The 25,013-nt window shown below is 28.7% G+C and overlaps 1 protein-coding gene across 4 annotated transcripts in view; it reads left to right on the top strand.

Moving 5' to 3' along the window:
* The window catches only part of LOC107456596 (chondroitin proteoglycan-2), a 65,941-nt gene that overhangs the window by 13,562 nt on the left and 27,366 nt on the right, over positions 1 to 25,013 (top strand). The window lies entirely within an intron of this gene.

Genomic DNA, 25,013 nt, shown 5'->3' on the forward strand with positions numbered 1-25,013 from the left:
CCGCCGTTGTTTCTTTGTTTTGGTTTGAAATACTTCTTTCTTTTCTTCATTCGTTTTAAGTAGAGGTTGTTCCAATGTTAACCGTTTTGGATTACATATAATGTCACGTTCATTTTGAGACATTGCAATACATGCTTTGTTTCAACCAAATACACGTAATATCATTTTAATTTCGATAAACATTCGTAATTGCGTCGATTGCTTTGAGTTTTTATTTATTTCAATTTCGTATGATTATAAAATTGCTTGTAAAGAATGTTGTTTCTGTGTTTTCAATATTTATCCCATCAATTAGCCTCTTGTATAACACAGCACTTTGGCCTTCTAAATCAAACATGGTGTCATTGGCAGACGATAATTTATTTCGTTCCAAGCTAATTTCGGTTTTGACTGAGCCGTCTCTGTTTTGGTTTTATTTATTTATGGTAGAGGTGATTTCAATACTCGCAATTTTATGTTATATAATCTCAAATTAATTTTTAAATATTGGAATGCATGTTTTTTAGCATCCATGAATGCATGCTATGACGGTTTATTCGAACTGAACGTTTTTAATTGTCTTGGTGGCGTGTAATTATTGATTTCTGTATTTTTAAGTTTGTAAAGCTTTTGTTTTTACAAAAGTAAGTACTTATGCAATACTCTGATATATTTTTCAATCAAATGGCATAGTAAAAAGAATCAAGATTGAAGAAATATTTTTTCTGCAAATTGTCAGAATCATAGTAGATAAGATTCATGGGAATTAAAGAAAATGTGAGTAACTCGAAATGTTTGCAACGAAACAAAGACTACCCGATATTCGTAATTACTAGCTTGAGTTTATCTATTATAGTCCCTCAGTGAACTGATCGTAACGACATGGTTCCCAACAGAAGACCGAAGTCAAACATCACTGGAAGAGGTCAGTGAGCGGGTGATCAACCACTTTGATCTCCTCAGGAAGGGACCGAGGGTGCACAGCGTAAGTCCTCGTCAGGAATCGTTCACACTGAATGCGTTTCACGCACCTCCGATTGCTGACGAGAAAGATTGAGAACTTAATTTGTGAGTTTTTTGCTGGAGAATATGTATTTCAACCAGGTTCTTATTCTCTCACGTATATATGAATCCAATTAGGTTCTTATTCTCTCTCTACTACGATTGGAGATGCGTAAATTGCTTCCAGTGAGAATAACCTCGTAAAGTGCTCGATTTTGCTCGCAGGTCATTAGGCTAACAAAGTGGGGGAGCCATCTCCTCAGCTGAGGATCGAAATTGTGATCTTCATGGATGTTCCCCAAACCATCGCCAATAAATATTGTGCAGCTCTAGTGCAACGCTAATAAAGTACGACTACAACTTATCTGTTAGAATTGACATTATTACACTTGTTATTGCTGTTTTCAACTCTATAATTTCTGTTGCCAATGTTTGTAGGCGTAGTCTTTAACATTATCCAATAAAAATAAGCCTGGTGGGAAAAAAGTTAGGCATGTAGGGTAGGCTAAAAATACCCATTATTAAAATGTTCTGGGAAGACATTTGGAATGACACGGTTGTCAAAGTGACTTTTGCGCAATTCCTGAGAGCCTCCTGTTGAAATGTGGAGAAGCTCCATATTTATGAAACCCTTTGTTTCGTATCACTTGTTCATTAGTAGACATCAGGAATGATCCTTGTTATTAAGAAGTCGAAATAGAGAATTGCAATTTCAGCCTGAACAAAAGTTTTTACTTAAAATGTCATCAGCACAACCACCAAGCTATTTCTAGCGTAGCGGGCATGCTGTTCGTTGGTGAATGCGATGTTGAAGAGGTTTAACCCTTTAACGGGCCCTTTATTTCTAGTGAAGGTAAATTAAGTATTTTTGGAATTGAAATTGTTTTAAGAACAGTAATTGATATAAAAAAGGAAAAACTAATTTAGTTTATAAAAATGCCATTTTCTGGGTGGTAAATATATTTAACATGACCTATTAGGAACTTACTGACATTTCTTTTTCTTTATTTATAAAACAAATTCCTTAAATGCTACAAACTTCAAAAGGAATGATGTATTTTATAACTTTTATACGTTTTTTAAAAGTGACAAATGGTTACCAATTTTATTCAAACTCACTTCAAGAAAGCTGAAGTTATTGAAAAATGGAAACCTAAATTAAAAGTGGTAAAACGTGGTGGTAAGTATACTTACCATGGCCTTCAAAAGAGTTAACAGTGACTAAGTCTAAGCCCAACTTCTCAGTGCAAAATCAAAAATACACATAAAGAGCAGTGCATTTAATTTGTAACCTACTCCTTCCAATATAAATTCTCTTTTTATTATTATAATAAATAACCAAAATTTTGTGATAGAATTAAGTTACGGAAGACAATGTAGTGGGGACATAAACGGTATACTTAAATTCCAGACGTGTTTTGATAAACGTTACCTTGTTTATAGTTGAACAGTTTTCTCTCTTTATTGTTGTTAAGTTCATGACGTTTAAAATTTGTTTTACGCAGTAAAATCTCTATTTTTATTTTATTTTGAAAATGCCCCTATTTGATATCCATTTTAAAAATAAAACATCTTTTTAATCAAGTTTATTACATCTTTACTTAAAATTTAGTTACGTATTAATTAGTTACGTATTATTAGTAAGTTATCTGTTTCGTTTGGAGTGTTTATTAGTGCATCAATTTAAAGATTTAACTCAGTTTATTATAATAATATAATAAAAAATGATAATTTGCATTTATTAAATAATATAATTTGATGACATGACCAGTAGATACAAAACGCAGGGAGAAATTAACCTCTAAAAACAAGCATTAAAATTTTTTCTACTTTTCCCCAATAGTGGGGTTAGACTTGGGAATTAGGCATTTTTGAGGAAAAACCTATTCACGAAATATTAGCCAAACTGGGATTTATTGAGAATCATTGAAGGTAAAATGAGAATGGCAATGAAACGCAGATAAATATTAATATAATTTTAAAAACTGTGCCCACATAGAAAAATTGGCTTAACGTTGTAGCATAATACGGGGAAATTTTGCTGTAATCTTAGTAAGGTATAAAATTAATGCTTTTGTTTTCATTAAAGTTGAAATATTAAATCCCGTAATCAAGTTTAAAAAGTACGATAATATGGCGAAAATCGGCACCTTATAAAAATCGCATCGTATTTGAACGATATTCTGGTCTTACACGTTCTGTGATTTCTTACAGTGTAGCTAAAATGTTTACATCTTATTACTCCTAATTCATTGTTAGATATCCAATCTTATGTCACTTGCTGATATTGATGAATAATTTGTTATTTATAATTTTATATTTATAATTTTACATTTATAAAATATTTCCAATTGAGCCTCAATGGCTCCAAAGCACAACCAGTTAATTAAGGAATCAATCTTTTTGCAGTAATTTTAATTAGGTATTAAATTGATATATTTCTTTTGATTAATGTGAACCATAATATCATGTAATCAAGTTAAAAAAACTGTGATAATATGGCTCAACTTGGTGCCATATCAAAATTGCAGAGTATTTGAACGATATTTTAGTTATACATTTTCTTACATTTCTAACAGGAAAGGTAAAATATTTTGACCTTATTACGCCTATCAAGTGTTAGCTATCTATTCCTAAGCCACATATTCATGAATAATTTATGATTCCACATTTATTAAAGATTTTCAATAGTGTCTCAATGGCTTACTCCAAAGCGTAACCTGTTAATTAAAGAATCAATCTCTTTCACGTGTGAATCAAGTCACATTTAACGTTTGGAATACAAAATGACCTCCCAAACTTACCTTAAGTATGATAAAAGAATTTTTCGCAAAAATACTTCGATTGAAGATATTTCATTATTGATAATAATTACAGCTTCTCGTGGTCTATCATCATAATTGCATTTGAAGGTATTACCTTTTTGTAATTGAGACGTTTAAGAAGGTTGGTACAACCTTTGACCTCGACATGCTCTTTATCTGTTTTCTGGGCCTTACTTGTTACACACTTTGACAGTATGATGGAGTGCTTTTACTTTTACCATATAGTATATTGCATCCCATAAATTCTGCTGATCTTTTCTTTCGCCGTCTTTTTAAACTAACTCTTTTTTTTAACGTTATTTTTAAAGAAAAAACTGTATTAGATGAAAGATGAATTTCCAATTTCAATGGATTTATGCACTGCTTGAAAGATATATTGCACACGATTTTCAAATCCCATTAAAATAGTTGTTCCTAAAAATTTTTAGTTCCGTCCCACGCTAAAGGTAATCTAAAATATTGCAGCGCGGTTTTATGTTTGATCTTTGACAGTCTTAAGTTTTATGAAGTTCTTGAAAAATGCATATGGGTTTTAAGGGTTGGTTCCAGACCAGAATTATGCTTATAAATTATGATATTTTTTACGTGTGGTGATTTTTTTTTTCTTCACATGGACTAGAAACATGTATTCAATGTTGGCATTTTTATTAACGTATCAAGTAAATCCCTTGAAAATGTTAAATTTATCCTAGCCATAATGTGCTGTAATAAAATTTAAGTACACAGTTAGAAGGGCGTGCTTCATAAAGTTATGAGTTACGTTAAAAAATTGGTGAAATTTTGTAATATTTGGCCGTTTATTTTGCCAACTTTTTTGTGGTTATGAAAAAGAATCATTCAAGTAAAACGGCGGTGATACATGAATTATTGATTAAGTGGAAGCATATAATATTTTGTAATATTTGCCCTTTATTTAACTTGCTAGTTTTTGTAGTAATTTCGAAATAGTGGCGAATGAAAAATGCAGTAATATGGAATATTAAATACTTAGAAACTGATAATTTTTGCAAAATTTAATTTTAATTTTTAGTCAATTAAAAACAGGATTCTTGAGAAAAAAAAGGGTGATACATGCGTTATTAATTAAGTGGCAACGGATAATTTTTGCAACATATAGCCCTTTATTTACCTCTTTAAATTTTTGTAGTTCTGAGAAAATAGCTTTTATGAGAAAAATCCATGACGCAAGTATTAATGAATAAGTGGAAAAGGATATTTTTGCAATATTTAAATATTTATTTATCTTGTTGGTTTTTTGAAATAATTTAAAAATTGAATTTGAGAAAAAAAAGTCATAATGCCTTAACTATTATTTTAAACAATATTAAAATTAAAAAACGAAACAGAAATTCCCCATCCAAATATAAATATTTTAACTGTTATTTTATTACAACTCGTAATAAATTAACAATTATAGTTTAACTTGATTAAACTTCTTTGGTTCCTATATAAATCTTAAAAATACGATAATTTTGTAATTTTTTTGATTATAAAAGTGGTAAAGTACTACTGGCAGATTTAAGTCAATCTTATACATGGGGGCGACGATCCCAAAATTGTTAAATAGTAGGAATATAGAGTAAAAAAATAGTGATGTCTTAAGATATTCGCATTAACTAAAAATTTTCAATATAAGGAAAATGCATACGAGTATAAAAATTTGGGTAGCCACAACCTGGAAAAATTTAAAAAGTGGTGGCAAATGCTTGATTAGGTTGTCCTAAATTTTACAAGTCCTTTGAATTAAATTGGAATTAAATTGGGAATTAAATTAATTAAATTGGGCAGTTTTAACTTCTCGATATATTTCCTTATATTTACAAATGTATTTTGATTAGTATGAATTAGTCAAAACGATTTCTTTCTTCAAACTTTCTGTACCATTTTAGCAGTTTTTTCCGGTGTGGTGGCTGCCACTCTGAAAAACCTTAGATAATATTTGTGTAAAACTTCTTGTCTTGAATTGAGAGCTGGGCACCTGGGCCGTGCAGTGTCCCCTATCCCATCCATCAAGTATTTTCTATTTTGAATTGGTTCGTTGTGGTCAGCGATCTATGTGGTAGCTGATTTCTGTAACACTCAAAAGGTTAAATATTTGTTCTTTTTTCAAAACGACAAGCACTAGTAAGTGAGATATTTCATTTTAGAAATCATATTTCAGATACCTGAAATTCATGTTTTTTTACCAGAACATCACCAACATAAATATAATCATTTATATTTGCAGACTTAAAAAAGCAACTCGTTTTGAAAAGCTAACGTGATATTTAAAAATTAGAAAACCACTCTGTCAAAATAAGTGGTATACTTTAATAATAGTTATTTAGTAGTACACTATAATGGTTATCTTTTAATTCATTCATTGCCAGGTGAAATCAAAATTGAATTTTCTTTCTTTTTTAATAAACAATATGTTATTGTCGTAAGAAAACATATTATTTTATGCAAAAATAGTTGGATGATACTATGCATCGTGCCTACCAATTGATCTGTATTAATGTCACAAAGGGTAGAGAGCAATTTTGTCACGCGATCAGTTAACGAACGTGTTAAGGAAAGGTGCCTAGTTGACGAGAATCTCTGATAGGGGAACTATAAAGTCAAATTTTTTGTTATATTTGACATGCTTCGTCAAACAAGCAAAAATTTTTTATAAAAAAATTTTGTTTTTTAAATTTCGATTAAATTATATTGGAATATATTTGTTTATTCACACTTGAACTGAGTTCTATTTCAGTGTACCTGTCCGCGAAGCGAACACTTCACACTGTCATCGGTGATTGTGCCCGTGGGCACCTGGAATAATGGCGTTATAAGTGGGTAATGGCGGTGATTTTATTCACACAGCTTTGCAGGGATATTTAAAAATTTTATTTTTATAGTTGAAGTGGTAGTGAAACTTATACTTTTTTTTTAAATTTTAGATTTATAAATTTAAGTTAAAAATAGTTCTGGACACCATTGCATATAATCTAATTAAACGTGAATATTAATTGAAAATATTCACACAAGCCTGCATATGGATGCGCAACAATAAATACGAGAGAAAAATAATTCGCAGTATGGTGTGTATCAGCTCTGGTGTAATCAAAAACTATCTATGTCCAGACGTGCCAACTTTTAATCCCTTCCATTATCATTTTTCCCAGTGGTATTAAAATGGAATTAAAACTTCAATTTTAAGCAAACAAATACGTTGCATTTGAAAAAAGTTAAGTTGNCACCATACCTGCCAACTTTTAATCCCTTCCATTATTACTTTTCCCAGTGGTATTAAAATGGAATTAAAACTTCAATTTTAAGCAAACAAATACGTTGTATATGAGCAAACTTAAGTTGACAATCATGATAGTAACGCAAAGTAATATATGTGCTTAATTTTTGTAAGAATAGTGGTGATCAATATCATTTAAAAATTAAGATTATAAAAGAAAAAATAGTATATAATTACTACCACTTTAAATATGAAAATAAAATCTTCAGGAAAATCCGGAAGAGTTGGCAGGTATGCATTGCATATAATCTAATTAAACGTGAATATTAATAGGAAATTTTCACACAAGCCTGCATACGGATGCGCAACAATAAATACGAGAGAAAAATAATTCGCAGTGTGGTATGTATCAGCTCTGGTGTAATCAAAAACTATCTATGTTTAAAATTTTAATTTTTAATTCCTTTTTTTATTGCCGATTGGGAAATCTATGGAATGAGTAAAAGTTGAGATGCTTGGAAATATTTCATATTTAAATTTTGACCCATTTTCATAATTTGTATAGAAGGCATTCACTAAAGATGGATAAAACTGAATCTAATAAATATGAATAACTTATAAAACATCTCTACAATTAGAAAAATAAGCAGACTTTTTGCTACAAAAGTATTATTTCATATGATCAGAGATCTTTTGAAGATCAGCCTTAAATTAACGCAGAAGTTCTTCACTTATAACAAGTAACCCCTGCTTCGTTTAGTGTGCTAGGTTTCCTTTTTAAAAATCTTCGCCAGCGACAACTTTTTTATCGATATCAATCTTTTCTGAAGCCTTTTCTACATTTGTATTCCTTTCCTTTGAACACCTGAGTCGATGTCCTCCTGTAATTTGAAAAGTGCTCTGTAAAACCCATGATGAATTGCTTCCTGTGTGAAATTGATTTCGTTTGCTATATGCCCTTGTCTAGTCTCAATCTCTAGAGAAAAAAATTATTTTAAACACACCTTTTACTATTGTTATTTGACTGGAAGCTTTGGAGAACTAATAAATGAATGTCTTTTTTTTTTAATTGAAAAAACATCATTGTTGAACTTGTTCTGAGATTTTGTTTTGGTTTATTTTGTTTCAGGTATTTCTTTATAAATTAATTAAAAAATTAAACTGATGAAGAGATATTTATAACTGTTATGATGATAAAAATTAGGATATTTAATCTCTAGTTTTTTACGCATTTTATTGCAAATATTATTATGTATAATTTTAAAATTATTTAGATTAAGGTATACGACTGAGTAGAAAACAGCCGAAATTTTCATTTTTTAAAATTTATTGTTGTACTTGATTTTTTGTTCGTTAGCTTTATAAATCTCTTTAAATTTTTATTTTCCGATTCTTAGAATCAAAGTTGTAGTTTTTTCGTTTCTTGACAAATAAAGCAATAGCAGATATGTACATACTATAGGTGCATTTTTAGAAAATCTTTGGTTCTGAAACAAAATCTTTCCGCTATACACATTAGAAAAATAATTTAATGTAGAAATCTTTGAAACTTTTTGTAGATTTAGTACAATGTTAGATTAATTTCGATTTAAAAGTTAAGGTCTAAGCGATAATTCATTATTTTTTATCATTATTTAAATAAGAATGTTTTGAAACTTTATTGAAAAAATTAATACCAAACAATATATTAAGTTCTATTTCTGTGTATATTAAGCAATCATATTATCGTGTGAAATTCTTTTTTTTATTTATGCATTACAATTCGTTGTAGAGCTATTTGGTGAAATAAAAAATCAGTAGTTTTATGCTCAAATTTGCCCTCATTTTGAAAAGAAAATTTAAAAAATTTACTTTACTTTGTATTCAGAATGTCAGGATAAGTACTCACCAAAAATAAAACTAAACTTTTAATTAAGGCTATTTAAAAAAAAAAAAAAAAAGAGTACCGAGCAAAGTTGGATACCTTAAAGTGTTCCGTTGTATGGCTCTTGTAAGCTGTGGAAAAAGGACCCACAGCCTCCAAACAAAAAGAAAACAAAGTGGTAGCTCAACTATTACATTATTTCTGAGGGAAACAATTCTTTTTCAAATGCGATTAAATTTAAACACCTTTTTCTAGTATTTTTTGAAAAGTACGCTTCCCTATTAGAAATAAAAGCAGTAGAAGTTTATTATTTAATTTTTCTTCTGTAAATGTCATGTGCTGGGCTATCTGCAAAAGATTTTATGAAGGGGTAGGTGCTAAAAAACTTAAACTTCTTAGAATTTTAATTGATTCTAAAGACACTTTCTAAGACTCGCCACGAGAGAACTAATAAATTACGTCATTTCGTAAGAAGTTTTGAGTTATTCATTAGTGGACAAAATAATTTAAATCTTATTCACTAAACTTAGAATTGTTCATTAAAACATAAATTTTACTACCACTAGAAAACATTGCCTACTAAATTGGTTCCTTGTTGTTTCAAAGCTGAAGTTGTATCTAATACTCCTTCCATCCCAAAGAAGTTGCAGCATTTAGATCGAAAATGTTGTCTCAAATTAGTTGCTACATTTTAAGTACGTGAGTAATCTAATGAATAACTTCTAATGCAATTTAGTAGATCAATGGGAGTGAAATTATTCTGTTAACTAATTCAGGATTCTTCAGCTGGAATATAGTTTTATGCGATTACAGGTGGAATAATCCTTACAAAACGGGGCGTGGCCTATAAGCGGGTGAACCCTGGATTTTTTAAAAATTTATTTGGGTACTGATTTAAGGAGGGAATCTTTGGCAAATGTAGTTCATTGATAACTTAACACGCTGAATTCTCTGAAAAATGTTTAAACAAAATAATAAAATTACAGGTATCAATAATCAATACAAAAGTATTCAAATATAGCAACTGATTTGAGGCACAGGGATGCCAACTGTTTTGATTTCTACAAGATTATTAATAAATTGGTAGTCACACTTATAGAATAATGATAGTTCTGCCTACTTTTTTAAAATGTCATCACCAAATATGTAACTGCATTCAAGTTGCGTTTGATATGATGCTCGGAATTTATATGGAGTGGTGGAAAAATTAGACTTAAAATTCATTACCACTAGAAAATATATTTTTACAAAGCGGAGCAAGTTGGTATCTCTGGGAACAGTGGGAATAGAAAAAAATATCTAGCTGGTTTAAACTTGTATTTTTGGATCAGGTTAGAGTTGGATGCTGGATATTGGGGTTATCTCGGCGTTTGGCGCGAAGCGTCACTAACCGATTCATCGATTCTGTTTCGTCGTATTCTAGGTGGTCTTAAATATCTTTGAAGTTGTAACGACAAATCAAGTCCTTAAAGAAGTAAATCTTTAGTTTTGAAGTGATATCATCTTTGGAATGGGGAGATCCCCTTGAGTAGAGTTTTATGATAAAGTTAATAGTATTTTGATGGTATGCAGTTTGAGCACAAAAAGGCGGTAATTGGGCTGAAATTCGAACTATCACGGATTATATCAATATCGAACAACTTATTGAAATCTGATCAGGTTAGAGTTGGTAAAGCCTGTGACTTAATAATTATTGTTTGGAATTATATAGTGGAAATCAACTCTTTAAATTATTAATATTTGCCCTTTTAGGACTAAAAATTCAGATCAATAGAAAGAATTTGATTCAGAATCTCTTGTACTATGTACTACCAATCTTTTCATAAAAGTCCTGAGCCCCACATTCAAAATTTCAGTTATTGCTAGAAAAAAAAGTATTATAAACCTGCCAACTTTTGATTTTCTCAAGGATGATTATTTCCAGAGGTAGTAAAGTGCAATATATGTTTTATTATGCAAGAGCTTAAATACATCATCGTAGAGAGCAAAAATTTTGCAAATACTTTAAATATAGAAATTTTTTTTTAGAGATAGTGCTTAAATTTTGGTAGCAACTGGGTTGCTACGTGCAACTGAAAATGCAAAAAGTGGTAATTAATAAAATTACAAATTTTTATTAAAAGCGATTAAATCTAGCAAATTTTTAAAACATATTTTTTCAGTTTACAATTGATGATAGTGAATGTTTTTGTTTTAAATATGAATAATTTGATGTGTAAATCCTAGTTGCGATTGACTATTTAAAAACTTAATGAGATATTAAATAAATAAAATCCGTGTAAAAAGTGCCTACTGTGTGATCAATTCTAAACAAATGCAAACAACCGTTTACATTCGTTTAACAATATTACCCCTATATGGATATTAAAATTGCTAAGCAAAATCTAATAATAAAATTTATAAAATAACATTTACATTAAAACTGGTAGATTTAGATTTTTATATTGTTTTTAATTAGAGTTCTTTAATCATTTTTTCTGTAGTTTATAACTGTTATTATTTTTTTGATTAGCCTTGATCATTTATTTTACTTTAATTTTTTATTTCAGTTAATATTTTTTCGTTTTAAGCAATTTAATTTTTGTAATTAATTTTTAAAAAATAAAATTTTTTCTTACCTTTTATCCGGGGGCAAATTTAGGTATCTGTAGTTCTTTTAACTATGACAGTGAAAAGACAAATTTTTGTTTCTTAACTTTGAACTATTTGTTGTCTTGTTAATTGAAATCTTTTAAATTTAAAAATTTGAAAACAAGAATCTAATATTACTACTTTACTATTGTCAAATCAATTGTTATTACACTACCACTCGCACATTCTACCAATTAGACATAGATTTAGCTCATATATTTAAAGTGGTAGTAAATTTCATATTTAATCATTTTATTATTAATTAATAAATTTGGTAATTGATCTTTGTTGTACATTGACATTATTAAAGAAATTATATTAATAGTATAATTATTATTTCTCTACCGCTTTAAATAATGTGGTTAGATAGAATTTAGGCGTTGGCATCATTTCGTTTTAAAATGAATAAAACTGCCGGTTTTCTAATTTTTCTTACAAAATTTGATTAAAGTTTTTATTTTCTTTTATTTTATTTTATCGGGTGTTTTAAAAATAAGTCTTTTTAACTTTATTAATATTTAATGGATTTATAAGTGATAAGTAAATAAGCAATTTTGGTAGAATGCATCTACCATTTTCAGTATCTGATAGCATAAGAACATTATTTTCTATTCAGAGAAAAATGCAGAATGGTAAGACAGTTAAATAGTTAAGTTAATCATTCATATTTTTGCATCTTATCATGCATAATGTTACTCAGTTTTCGTTTTGTAACAAATACTTTGAGGGTTAATAATGTATAATTGCTAGTATTTAATTTGCTTGTTTTAAGTGTTTTGAAAACATTTGAATAAATTCCCCAGTTAATTTATGTAGTATTTTGCAATTCATTTAATAAAATTATTAAAGAAATTAATTTAATATCTTTTTAAAGTTCCGTGTTTGTTGCCAAGACAGGAATAATAAATATGAAATAAAACGCATGGTCTGTCACGTGTTTGTTTTCAATGAATCGTTTAACTGGGAAATAAATTATTGCACGGAGCATGTTTCTTTACTTTTCCAAGCGAAATATAATCACTTAATTTTATATTCCAAATTATTTAATCTTAGTTAAAAGTCAATCACGCGTTTCATATTTTCGTCAAAAATGTTCTCTGCAGACGATTTTTCACAGCTATTTTATATTACAAGTTCCAAGTGAGTCCCTTTAAACCTCTATTGTTGTAACGCTGGTCACGCAGACTAAAGACGGAAATTTATAGCAGTATATTATGTTTTATATTGCATGAATTCTTTCACGCGTGTAAACATCCATCATATTTATTGACGTGTTAAAAATAGTTGTTGGCACTTGACACAATAGTTGTTGGCAAAAGACTCGTTGCCAAAAACGAGTATAAAATTATACGAATTCTTTATTACATTATAAAAGGGTTATCGCTCTTTTTAGTACTTTCACATCGGAATAAAAGAAAGCATTTGTTGTTTGATTACTTTTATAGATTTATCGAAGACCATAATCTTAATTCAGCCCGAGGTTTCAATAAAATTAAAATACTTTTTTCTTTCATTCCTAAACGTTTTAATTTTTTAATGAATGAATAAAGAAAAGTATGTAAAACATCGATTATTGATCCTGTTAAATAGTTATTTAATTCCCACTTTATTGTTAGGAGATAGTAAAAATGAAGCTTTCGTTTCATAAATTTAAATCAAAATGGAGAAAATTCTCGGAAATCTTTATCTTTAAAAACTAAAAAAAACATCGAAACTATATCTTGCCATTGTTTGTTAATAATATAGCTGTCAACTATTACACTTTTTGCGGATTTTTTTCTTATTTTAATTTTCTTACATATTGCAAGTAAAATTTACTCGCAATTCGTTTTGAAATGATTCGAAATTAAACTATATTTAACCCTTGACAGTTCGTGTACTTGAAATTGCTAATCAAACTAATGCTAGAATTAAGTCATTTAAAATTCCAAATTCAATGATTTTAAATAATAATTAACAATTATAATATAACTTACCTTATTTATTATTACTCATATAAGCAGGCTTGTGTGCTCATAACAATGACTTTTCAAGTTCAACCGAGAGAGGGACATCGCAAATATGGAACCAGGGTTACGTTAAGAATCGAGCACACTACTTTTATGTTACAATGAGTTTGGCGATTGCTTAGCCTGGGAGGCTCCAATTATAACATAATGTGGTTACAAAATATAAAGATATAAAACTTTTAAATTTCAGAATGGTTTTATACTTTTCCAGGGATACAGGACTGCTAATGCAATTTTAGGAGCCGATATATATAATATAAACATAAGTAGGAAGTGTCTGATGATAATGCGGTATTGTTTGCAAGTATTGTTGACAATGAAGCACATTTTCTTTACTTTTTCTTGTAGTCTGCTTTTTAAAACACACAAGGAAATATATTTTGCAGCATTTTCTTTCATTTTTTTTATCCTCGCAAGGAGTTGCACGAAACTATAATGTACCCTACTGTCTTTACTAATATTATTGATACTTTCTTACACACTTTTCTCTTTTTTTTGCGTTGGGTTCAGTTTATATCGTTTTAAAAATTTCGCTACATCAAATACGAAATTTCATTTTATTTAGTCACCCAGTAATATGTCCGCAGAGATGCCAACTGCTCCGGTGACACGCCAAAATGATTTAAAAAACGGTAAATTACCACAAAGTAAATTTTGCAATTATTTGACTATTTTTGGTTGCTTTTTTTAACAGCATACCTGCCAACTCTTCCGGAAGATTTGATTTTCATATTTAAGGTGGTAGCAATACTCAGGTTATTCCAATTAACTTTTTGAATTATAATGATAATTATAAATGAGTTTGACCACCACTACATATAAATAGTTATAATAAATATATGAAAGCATAATAATACTAACGCAATCGAATTTCAACGGGATCTAAATATAATCTAGATATTTTTGAGTCAGATTGTTTTTCGTTTATTGTTTCACAACCACTCTGAAAATCCATTCAAGGATCGAGTGAAACTTGCCAGGTATGTAACAGGTACTGCATGGTAAAAGTACTGTAACGTGAATTATATAAGCCTACGAATTATTTAGAAATAGTGGTGTATAAAAACCTACTAAATTGAATTTATTAAACCAAGAGTCATAATTGATAAACTACCACTTTAAAATATATATTTAATGTCCGGAGCAAGTTGGGCATCTCTGCGTCCGGCACTAGAGATTTTGTCTTTTCACAGTTAATTACACGAGAGAGTTTGTCTGAGTATTTACTGTCTTCATGAAGTTGCAACCATGAGTTTTGATCGAATGTTTTTTGAATGTTTTGTCAGTAAAATTCAAAAGAACTAAAATACAGTAAGTATTCATAGATAAAAAATAAAATTTTAAATTTTAACCTGTGAATTTCTGAACCTTATATATTTTTTTAAACAATTCCTTTTTATTCAAAATCTTCTATTTTGTTAAGCTTAATAGATGTTATGGTTTACGATACTTTGGTCACGTGCTTTTGATTTTCGACCGGATGCTCTGTGCATGCGTTGTTAATAAACACAAAAGATTAATATGTAGTTTTTAACGACGACCACAAATTTCAGTTTGTAACATTTTGCCAGACCTCACCATTTGAAGCAATTAAATTTTTTTCACCCTATTCTTTCAAGTTCTCAGACAAGATAATAGCGTTTGAATGGGAGACTCATAAAAGCTTCAGTGAATGGCTTTATTACTTTTTATGACCGCAAATTGACAGATTACATTTACTACAGTGGCTGACGGATTTTATGACAGGCATTTAAGCTCCCTGATAATTTTTTTTTTGTTATTTAATATGGGAAACCCCCGAAACGTTTTATTGGCATATGATTCCTAATACTTTTTTTTGTGTGGCTATTTTTTGCTGTTGTAGGGATGGTCTATCTAAGTACTTACTTCGAACTGGTTATTTTTTTATTGTGAAGTCTTGTTCTGTAATTATATTTCGGGTGGCCAGAATTTATTGTAAGACCCATTTTGTCCTTATTAAACGATTCCAAAGATAATTCCGCCCAAAACCATACAAAAAAATTCTTTAGGTTAGTTATATCAGTTAGATTCTGATTGATGATATTCGCAATCAACTGATTTTTTTTATAATCCTTCATTAAAGTTTTGGTCTAAATGGACATTATTATATTAACATTATTATTTAAGTTTAAAGAATAGCTTGCCAATTTTTAACAATACAAAACCTTAAGCTTGCGTTGTTTTCGCATCAAAGTTTAGTGTCTTCATTCCCATTTTGTGTTATTAAAGCAAAATCATAAAAAATTTTTCTTTATCAAGTTCAATAAATCAGATTCTGATTGATGCTATTCACAATTACGATAGAATTATAATTATTTGACATTCAGTAGGGCTTAAATTGACATTGTTATTTAATAATGTAAACTTAAAATTTACGTTAATGATTTAAGTTAAATGACTATCTTGCCAATTTTTTTTTTTGTAAATAACGAAGTTTATATAAAAAATTTAATGTCTTCATTCATATTTTACGTACTAAATGCAATACCATAAAAAAATTATTTCGCGGTAAAATAAATCAGATTCTAAATTATGGTATTTACAGTTACAATCGGATTATACTAATTAGTTTTTTTCTTCTTTTTTTTGTTGAAAATGTTGAATTATTTTTTATCTCATTTCCATTACAAAATTTGCATTATTTTTTAATACTTCACTCATATGCTATAGATATAATATTTACTAACTCTCAAAGATGCATTTAGAAATACTTTTAAAAACTGGTGTTAACTTTCCATGAAGATGTTAGAATAGCTTAAAATTACATATCAGTTTTGAAAATCTGCAGAATTAGTTGCAAACATCTGGATACAATTATTTTAAACAATATAGCCAAAAGATATTTAAGTATTTCATAGTAACTTATTGTAACAAAAAACATATTTGAGTCTTGGAAAGTTATTAATATTAAGTTTTAAAATTAACGAAAAAAATGTATTATGCTACTATAATTTCTATTTTTTATGTTATATTATGACAATCAAATTTGAATATGGGTCAAGATTGCTTAACTTTCCCAGTGTTCATTCTGCTTACATATTTTTTATTTCAATCGTTTGCATATAGAAACATGAAAAAAAATGTTTTCTATTCAAATGAGAATTATTCAACATCCTTTGAAACACAGAGCGAAAATATTATGATCATTGTAATCACTGTTAATACACGATGAATACAACCACCCAACCACGTCCTTATCTGTGTTACCGAATATTGTAAAACAACGAACTTTTAACATTGGCCCTGTGAATCGAACGAAGGTAAAAGGCATGACGCCTTCATTCCTCAATATTGAAGGCTGTCAATTCTCACGAAATGAAAGAAGTACACATTTTTAACAGCCCCAAAGCGATTTGACCTTATGCCCTTTTCATTTACATAATAGCTTCTACGTTTCAAAACATTGTTTGAAACCTTGGGTGATTTAGGAACATCGAAAAAATTGCTTCTGTTATTGGATGGAAAAAGATTGTAAAAGCATCTCTTTAGTAGTCTTCCGCTTCCGGTTTTCCGATCATTGTTTGACCTTTCGTGTGTGAATGTCTGCTTTCATTTTTTTTTAAGCGGCGAATACGAGGGGTTGGAAATTATAATGAAAATATTTCGATTTTGTGCATTTTACAATAATGGAAATTAAGTCATGTACTTTGGGTTTCACAATATTCTTTCAAACAAACATTCTTCCACACGGATTAATAAGCTTTAAAGCAGATCTCAAAATCGTGGAACTTGTGAAACTTTTTACCTCATGAATATATGGCACGTAATTTTATTTTATTTCGTAATAAGTTATGACATTAAGGCTGTTTTTTGAAGGTTCCGTCGTAATATGAAATGATGATTTTTTGCAAAAAATATGCTATTTTTATAACTGTTACTCGTGACTGTTAGGTAAAGTTTAATTTATCTAAAGCCAGCACTGTCTAAGCTTATTTTGAAAATGACGCAAAATGTCAATATGGAGCAGATAATTCTTCACGGCAAGATTATATACATATTTTAAAACCATCGCATTGCTTCAAGTGTAAGATGCTTAAACTATGGCTTTTTTATTTTCCTTGGGAACAGAACTTCGAAAAACACCATTAACTCATTGACAATCTACAATAATGCTCTCTAAATTTTTTAACACATTGTAAAAACCACTATAAAGTGAGAGATTAGTTCTAATATTGATTAATATTCTTTAAAAAGGAAATCAAAGTTGCAATGAAATAAGAAATATAGCCATTTATAGTCTTACTATATATACTATTCATTGCGATGTATGGTGGTACGCGTTATATAAATTAACAAACCTCTTTTTATAAGAGGCTTCTACCATCGCCATTTTGGATTTTAGGGTAAATTTTTAATTTGTGTTTTCTGGATATTTTTTTGTGTACTTGACAAATTTTTGATGATATAATATTAATAGACAGCAAAATATCTTTCAAAAAGATAGAAAATACAGGGTTCGCTTCATGAGATTAGGTGAAATAGCGCTTGATAATTTTTAGAACTTTTATGAATTTTTCCTCAAAACTTTAAAGCTATAAATTAATGTGATTTGTGATTTTTAGTAAATAATTTAAAACTGCACGTTCCTCAGTTTTTATATTTTTTTAAAATCTAATTTTATTGCAGTTTAAATTGATGAAAAGTGAAAGCATAAAAACTAAGATATTTATGAAAAATCTAAAAACAGGCAATTGTATACTGTTTCAAAAGAAATTAATAAAGATTATGTATCTCAAATTGAGTGGAAGCCATGTGCTGAAGGAAGTATTTGTCATGTGTTGAAAGATGTTGCAAAATAAAGCAAATATCCATCATTAGATTATTTGTGAAAATTAAATAAAGAGGATTAAAAACGTATTTAGAATATTTTGAAAGTTGAGGTTAAAGATAAAGGACATCTTAATAACAATTTGTCTTCAATTTTTTTTCATGGATCTTCATTTATAGGAAAATAGCAGAACAATAGATTGCAATGTTATGTTCGGCTTTGTTGTTTATTGCAATGTTAATTTTTTTATGATGCTTATTTTTTCATGGGTTTGAATCTTAAAACTTAGAATTTTACAATTACAAGTCTGATTTCATAATCGTTATTATAATTTAGAATGCATATTTTTCTTTTTAATTAACTTCAGCGTTTTTTCAAATAAATAAATTTGCGAAATGTCAATTATATCCTTATTTTCATTCTTCATAGTTCGAATTGTTGGTATATTTATCTGGAAATTAATAATAAAAGGTTACCAATTGAGTCTGTATTGAGCTTTTAAGGAAGTTTTAAATTTATTTTTGTGCTCTTATGTTTTTCTATTGCTGATAAAAAGCTTTTCCTGCAGTATTCAATTTGTTTTGTTCATACAATGACTAGAAAAGCTTTATATTGTTGAAAAATAAAAAAACTTCATAAAAATAAATATATCTTTGACGTTTTGTTGCTAATCGCAATTCCTTTAACAGGTTTTTTGAACAAATTCAGAAAACTTTTTCCTATATCAAAATGTAGCAATAATTTTTTTCGCACAAAAACTGTATTATTTTAAACAGTACCACTTTTTAAATTGAATTTTAAATGAATTTTACGGTAAAAGCATGTAATTTTAATGCATAATTTGCTTTTGAGTACTTTTCTTTAAATTGTTCTATACATGCATAATTAGTTTAATAAAATATAGTAAGTGTACTGCTATTGATAATTTTTCTAAATTACATCCGCCAGTTTTCTCTTGAATCTCTCATTTTATTTATTTAATTAATTCTTCTTCTTATTTGTCTCTGTTTCTAACTTTTTTTTGCTTTTACGGACAAGTGAATTTTTGCATATTTAAGAAATAATTTTTGCATATTAAGAATATTTCTTTCTTTTGCATATTGTAAATGCTACTTTTACCCTTTTTTGCAAAAGATATTTCCAGTGACACAAAAAATGATAATTTCATATTTAATTTTTTGCCTAATAAATTGAATATTACTTTTATAAATTAATTTGACCAATAAGAATAATTCAAACATTACACAAAAGGCTTCCTAATAATTACCGTTTTGTTTTAGAAAACAAGTATCTCTGCTAATTACTTAAAGCAACCCAATGATTTAGATTACCATTTGTATTTTATTTCTTCATTGCATTATATGGCTTTACATGATATTACCCAAGTCATGCTGCACGAAAATTATAATATAACTCTAATATAGCATAAATATTACTTAAATAAGTACTTCAATAATTTCTATTTACATTTCATATCTCATGGCTTTACACCTAATTACCCTAGTCATATTACACGAATACAATAATAACCTAAATAAGTTTCTATGCTAATTTCTAAAACAAGCCAATAATTTCAATTTTCATTTATATTTCTCATAATTAACACCAAATTACACAAATTATTCTAAATGAAAATGACATTAATTCAAATAACTAAATATGCTAATTATTAAAGCAAACGAATAATTTCAATTCAAAATTATATTTTCGATCAAACAACATTAAATACTTTCATCAGATTAAACTGCCCTAGTCACGCCACCCGAAAACGACAATAACTTGAGTATCTCTGCTAATTTCTAAAAGCAAACTATTAATTTCATGGCATATTCTTCATGATGTTTAGGAAAAAATAGAAACTTTCAAGAAATATCTTATTTGTAAGTACAAAATAAAAAGTAGTTTTGTCCCAGTAATCCTCCTGATATACCTCCATGTCCATATTTATCACAAATAACTACTGTTTGTATAATCGTCGAATGACAGCGATGTCGTCATAAATATGTCATGTCATTCTCAATGAGGGTTGATCGTTGCTAATGATCCCTCAGCACACATTATGAGAAGACATTACAATACGTTCGTCATCAAGCAAGGTAATATTTGCACAACGAGTTACGCACTAAGCAATTACAGCAACTTGAAATATTATCTCTTTCATTTGCAACTGGAGAAAATGACATATTTATCGCGATATCGGGGCTTTAGGATATATATGTGTAATTTTTAGATACACTAATTGTATATAATGCTATTAACTTTAGATTTTTTTCTCGAAAGGTGATAATTTATTTGGCACTGTTAGCATTTTGAGTCTATGTGTTTCGCATAAAGATAAGTTTATTGGAGGTGTTAAGCTATTGTACAGCATTTCTTCAGCTTTTTTAAAGATTGAAAAATTATAGAGGTCTGTAATCTAATTTTTAGCCGTATGTATTTAGTGCGAAATCAGTCTCAGACGAATAAATAGTCTGATCATTTATCATTTGTGATAGTTTTTTTCCAGATGTAACTTAAATCAGCATTCCCAGTTTTTTTCGGCTGCTGAACCCTAAATGATCGATGTTCATTTATCGAAATCCCAAGATTTAATGAATAGATCTCATTAGCAGTAGTGAACATATTGATTAACGAAAGACTATTAATTACTTTGAGAATATGTAATGATCTAAGTTTTTTTAAAATTATTTTGAAAATATTTAGTGAACGAAATTTTTTTCATCAAATCGTCTTATCAATTTTTATCTTAAAACTGATCTTCATGTCAGACAGTTGAATTCCACAGGTCTAGAGCACGGTATTTATAGTCTAGTTCTTAATTTAAATTTTATGCATGCATAAACTGAAAAATGAATGAGTATGATTTTCCTTAAAATTAAAACGAAAAAAATAAAAAAAAAACGTTGAGAATTGTTTTCAGAGAAACTTACTTTTTCATCGATGAATTTGGTTATTTCAATTTTAAGCGAAATATTAATGGAATTTTTCCCTAAAGCATATTCCCTTTTTATAATTCATTCATTATATTTTTATTAGAAAAAGCATTGCTCTGAAATTTCTTTCATAACAAGCATTTCAACTAAATAATTTCATAAAAATAAAGAGAATATTAAATAAATAATGGATTATTAATTGGATATAAATTAAATACCGGCTTCAATAATCATAACGTGATCAAGACATTTTTCAACTCTAGGAAACCCTGGGACCTATCCGCGAAACTCTAGGGAACGGAACACGGAACACCATTTGGGAACCACTGAGTTAAGCAGTCCGTTATTATTTTGTTAGAACTAGATCTCAGATGCGAAAGCTTTTTGGAAAATAAATTAGTTAATATATCACTATATTGACATTAACACTTAAACACAATTTTTAATCCCAAAATCCATATTTTAGACCGATTACTATTTCTTTTTTGAAAGGTTCCAGATCAATTTTGTTGACAACTTGGTTTAGCAAGTTTACATTATAACTAACTAATAAAAAATATTATATCAACACTTGTGCAATTCAATATGCGTTTTTTTAAATTATTAACCAAATACGTCAGTACAAATACACTTAATATATCAAAACATTCTATCTAACATTCCAATAAATCAAATTTACGCTTTCATACATTGTCCTCGCAACGATTTTCTTCGCAGTTTTAAATCTGTCGAATCTCCTCAATTATTTTGAATTATACAAAGCACAGATCGTTTAAATATCTGCTATTCACACTTCGCAAAATAATAATTGCGCGTGGCTAAGAAATTGCCTTTTTTTTAATATTGATAATGATACAAGAGTTTCGTTTAATCTTTCCAATTTGAGAATAAAAAGTTTAAGATGTGTATCACAACATGCTAAACGTTGTTAAAATATTCCTACATCCCTTCTGATTGCATATTTCATTCTTAAGCATCAATTTCAGAAGTGGGCTATTCAAATGATTATTTTCTTGCAATTTACGTCGTAATTCTTTTTCTTCATTACATAGTTACGTGGGTTTTTTCCATGGCATTCAAAACAAAGCTCAGAGAAATAGCGACGTGGAACGTTCAAATAGGCATTTAAATTTGGCGATTTCATGACGTTCCTTTTTATTTCAACGATCAGATAAAAGCCACTCTCATTTCTATAAGTTTGATGAATGAGGATTCGTGTTTCCGATTGTATTGTTAGACGGTTGCGGTAACAAAAATTGTTTTTATTGATAGCTATCTACTACTTCAGAAGAAAATGAAACACATACTTAAACTTTGAATAGGAAAATTCATTTTATTTAATTTTTTTGAGATGGGATATTAGAAACTTTAAGCATAACCTTTTGCAGTACAAATTTTCATTTTAAATATTTGTAATTTTTTAGTGATATATGNTTCAAAGTTGATTTTATTGGATAGAAAAAAATGGCAGGACAATCGATTTCATTTCTAGACTGTTTTCTGAAGGAATAAATGTTCGTGATTGCCTTAACTTATTAACAGTTATTTTCCTTCTTAAGAGTAGCTTACATCAGTAGAAGGTCGTGGAAAACAAGATATGATAGACATGAAACGGTTTTACTACCAGCCAGCTTTTTTTAGCCTTGTAACTCGGTAATATTCTAGTTACGCACTTATTTCTTTAAAAAAAAAGTTATGGTAGCATATTTATTTCGTTATTAGTTTTTGTTGTTGAGAAAATGATTTTGTTTCAGTTATATGGGTGTCGAAGATAAAATTGATCCAAATCGGCAAATTTAGATAAATTTTATAATCTTAATCTTCTTTAAAAGTATATCTCTGCCCTAGCTTTTCCTAAAAAACCGTGCCCCCATTTAGTAAAGATACACTCACCTTTTCGCTCTGTCTATTAGCGTTGCTTCAACCGAAAAAAACTAGTTGTTATAAGATTAATATGATAAAATTTATCTAAATTTGCCGGTTTGGATAAATTTTGTCTTCAGCTCCCATACAACTAGCGAAATCATTTTCTCTACAACAAACGAATAACAAAATAAATATCCAACAATATCTTTTTTTAAAAAAAGAAATCGTTCGTTGTAGTGGAACTGGGCGTCTAAGGCCTTACAGCCCTTCTTTTTTAAAAGAAATAATTGCCTAACGCGAATATAATCGAGTCACAGTGCTAAAAAATGCTGGTAGTAAGACCGTTTCATATTTTTTATATCTTGTTTTCGTAAGAAGTAAAAGAACCATGTTTTCCAAGACTCCTTTACTGCTATGATAAGACATGCTAATGTACTAGTTTATAGAATATTCTCAACCACTTTAGACACTAAAAATAAATTAATAGATCCTCAGGTTTAATTCAATTATATTATATGTTAAGAAATATTAAAAGGTTTGAAATATAATTTTTTAATCACTCTTTTTACTTGACATTGTGTATGGAGCTTATGACAGAATGATTGATGAAGATTAATTAGAAGAACATTTAATACTGATTAATTATCCGAGCGTTTTAAAAACTTAATGGTTAAAAAATAATAACAAATTGTGCAGAAATATGAAGAAGAAAATCACGTATTTCGTTAATATATTAGTTGTTATCTAAGGTATTATGAAAGTAATTCTATTTGATATATCTTTTAATAGTCTTCGAAGAAACTAATTGAAGATCGCATTTTTAGATAATAGCTGTTATTTTCTCTGATATTTTCTATTTTCTAACCGTACCTGTAGATTTAATATAGTAGGTTACACCCTATATTTGTCGTAATTTTTGACGCGAAAATTGCCGGCTCGCCCTTTCTGGCTGAATATGACTTTTAAATAAGGAGAACGTTTCTGGTTTTGGGCTTTATACTATAAATCACATCTGATTTATTTCTGCTTAAAAACAGAAGTCAATTGCTGGTTCCTTTATTTTCGATTTAATTGATTTAAATTAGGGTGTAAATATATTTTTCAATTAAAACTTTGAAGCGTTTAAGAGTTATTCCACTTTAAAAGTTACAATATTAGATAGACAAGATTTAAAAAGTTTCCTGCTGTCCCTTGGAATAAATTTAAGTATTAAGTTTTTTAGCATCAGGTGTGGTATTTTAATAACATTAAACGATAAAGATTTTTTTCATGAATGAGATGAATATCAGGAAAACAAACATGTTAAGAATTTTAATGCCAGCAGATTAAATTTTTATTTGTTCTTATTCCATTTTGATACATTTAATACGTTTATCATAAGCCATGCATCAATCATGGTGAAAGATGTAATTTTTTTCAGATGTTTTACATAATAATTCAATACATTTTTTAAAATTTTTATTACTATTTTTTTAATCCATCAAATAGCTCTTGTAAAGTTTTCGTCAGCATTAAAAAGCTTAGCTTAAAACTCTCTCCTTGCGAAAACATTGAAAGAAAAAAAGTTTTTATACTCTCAAAAGTTAAACTGTCGAGATCTGAAGCTCTCTCGATTCAGGAATCCTTGAGTCTCATTTCGTTAATTTTGTGAATCATTTCGTTATGAAATCACGTGATTTGTTACGAAACGTAAACTCGTGAACGTAAATACATATATGTCGAAAATGTTTCCTCAACTCGGAACCATATCAAGGAGTTCCTGAATAGCAGGAACTTTACACCGCACTGCATTGTGACGGAGATTGTTAACTAGAATGACGAAACTAGAATAAATATTAGACGATCGAAACTAGAATGACTTAATATTTCTTCACTTTTGATGAAATTTGTTTCCATGAATT

This window comes from Parasteatoda tepidariorum, chromosome 10, assembly GCF_043381705.1.
Source record: "Parasteatoda tepidariorum isolate YZ-2023 chromosome 10, CAS_Ptep_4.0, whole genome shotgun sequence".
NCBI lineage: Eukaryota > Metazoa > Arthropoda > Arachnida > Araneae > Theridiidae > Parasteatoda > Parasteatoda tepidariorum.